The sequence below is a fragment of the Sinocyclocheilus rhinocerous genome, unplaced genomic scaffold (assembly GCF_001515625.1).
Source record: "Sinocyclocheilus rhinocerous isolate Xijiao unplaced genomic scaffold, SAMN03320098_v1.1 scaffold38545, whole genome shotgun sequence".
NCBI classification, from domain to species: domain Eukaryota; kingdom Metazoa; phylum Chordata; class Actinopteri; order Cypriniformes; family Cyprinidae; genus Sinocyclocheilus; species Sinocyclocheilus rhinocerous.
This window is the reverse complement of record NW_015633029.1, coordinates 1-2,439: the sequence shown is the minus strand read 5'-3', so window position 1 is coordinate 2,439 and position 2,439 is coordinate 1. Positions and strand designations below refer to the sequence as shown.

The window sequence follows — 2,439 nt, the reverse complement described above, 5'->3', positions numbered from 1 at the left end:
GCTCTTATGCATATGTAACTTTCAATGCAGTTTCCCTGTTCAAAACCATGGGATTGTTGCACATGTGGGTTTTCAAACATTTACAATAAATAATGGTGTGAATAAATCTGTCTTGTGTTTGCTTTTGAGACACCTACTCGAATTTGACTAAATTGGGATTTTTATTTGTTTATTTTTTTCCCCATCTTTTGCAGTCTTCAAAAATGGAAATCAGTTGAGTACAAATTTAATAAAATTGAGAACTGCAAAGCAAATTAACAAGAACCTCCGCCGTATTTTTGGCATTTGACTGAGGACAGCGTCTCTTTATTATACAAAGATCAGAAGTGAGGATGTGACTGTTTCAGGGGGAAGTCATGATGTTGATTTATGTTTATGGTGAAGTGTGAACACTTTCAGCATACAAAGAGCCATGAGCTTGTCCACCGGAGGAGTAGCGCCAGCTCCGCTCTGCCAGGGCTTTCTCAAGAAACGGAAAGACAAAATGGTATGACTATAATGTACATATTGCTAGCGTTTCATGTCTGTTATTTGCATGAACCGTGTGACTAAAAAAAGAGTTATTGCTAAATACTTAATTAAAAGGCCTGTTGCAGAATGCTTTATATTCTTTCTTTATATTTATTGCAGAATTTATGCAATTATTACATAATGTATACACCTAAGGGAATCTCTTTACTCAGTGGTTGAATGTGTTTTCTTCAGAGGCTTCGGTGGGTGACTTACTGGTTCAGACTTTACAATACAACTCTCTTTTTCTACACTAAAAAAACATGGGAGTGCTGTAAGTATTCAAGTGTTTCATTTAATAATTCTTATGATGCTTTTTAAAAGTGTACTGCTGATGTCAGATAAAAATAGTACTGCATATATGAGGTAAAGTCGGTTTGTGATATTATCTGAGTTTCATTGTGTGGATGCTGGTAAACTGATTTTTAGAAGGCCAAATATGTGCTTCTCATGTTAACTACATGCTCTCTGCACATGGCTAAACAGGTTCAGTCTGTGTGGGAGGTCAGCAGATCTGAGAGCAATCGCTATCTATTTGAGATCACAATGAAAAATGGGAAGAAGAAAATGCTGGTGAGTTAGTTTTTTTTCCCGTTGATCTAGAGAGTGTCTGTAATCGGTGTTTGAGGATGTGTTCTACCAAAAACCACCTGTGAACAATGTTACTTTGTTGAGAGTAAGGCAGGACTGTTATAATAGTTTCAAAAAGGAACATGGATTGCGCTTGTTGTGACTGAAAGAATTATGAATGCTCTCTTTATGTCCCTTCTGTCCATAAACTTTTGTGAACTGTGTGCTAACAGGCAGCAGATACAGCTGATGTCAGGCAGGAGTGGATGGACCAGCTGTGGAAAGCCATGCTGCTCAATGACCCAGACAGATCTGGATCTATCACCAATGGGTACCACTGCTCTTTAAGACACGTCACGCCAGTGGTTGTTTTTGTATGAGATTTATAATGCTCTGAATGTGTTTGGTGTGTTATTGAGATTAGGGAGCTGGTGCCAGATAACAACCCTGAAATTTGGTCTAGCCAGTGTGAAGAATCAATCAAATACTGAGACCAGCAGCACTTCAGTGGACAGCAGATGTCTCTCCATTGATCAAGAGTCATTCCAGTCCTTCGCTGGTATGTTCTACATTCGACATTCTCCTGTTCCACATCCTGTTGACTTTTAACGTTTTTCTGTAATACCTTTAAAGGGTTAGTTCACCCAAAAATGAAAATTAGCCCATATATTAATTGATTGATGATGATTTCTAATGATTTATTGCAGTTGCTGAAGAAGCCATCTATGACAGTCCCCCTTCTAAATGGTCAACCAATGAGGGAGAACATGGTAGGCCTTAGTCTCCGCCCACTCACATTAGAAATTTACAGTCAATGTTCATATATTCAGCACAGTGTGTCATAATTGTTCTCCATTTACAGGAGTGAATGATAGCATCTATGATTTCCCAAACCCTGTGATTAGGAAACTGACTGAACATAGAATTGGTAAGAGATTGAAAATGACAAGAGTGTCTTCATTCCTACAGTATTGGTGTTTACTCTAGTAAAGAGAGAATATGGGATTTTATGTGTCAGGACAGGAGTAATAACTAGGTCAGCTTAAAATATTTGCTATATTATGTACCTGAAAATGAAATGTACCTAACAAACCAGTGAATGTGTGATCACTTTTGCAGAATCTCTCAGCAGTAGTGAGAGGCCGGAGAGTGGTGGTCTTCTGAGTGACATGATTGCCTGTTTGGACAGTGAATCTGCTGCCTGGGTCAAACCGGCTCCTCCATGAACCTCATGGGTCACAGTGAGCAAGACTGAGATGTTGATAAATGTTTGTTGTTGCAGTACATCTTAAAATTCTTCATGATAAATCCACATTCCGTGTGTTTTGAGTTTGAGCTCCGTCAAGTTAATTCTTTGTC

General features: G+C 38.6%; 1 pseudogene; it reads left to right on the top strand.

The window, feature by feature from the left end:
- The first annotated feature begins 375 nt into the window (after positions 1–375).
- On the top strand, positions 376–2,306 carry LOC107743146 (uncharacterized; annotated as a pseudogene).
- The last annotated feature ends 133 nt before the right edge of the window (positions 2,307–2,439 follow it).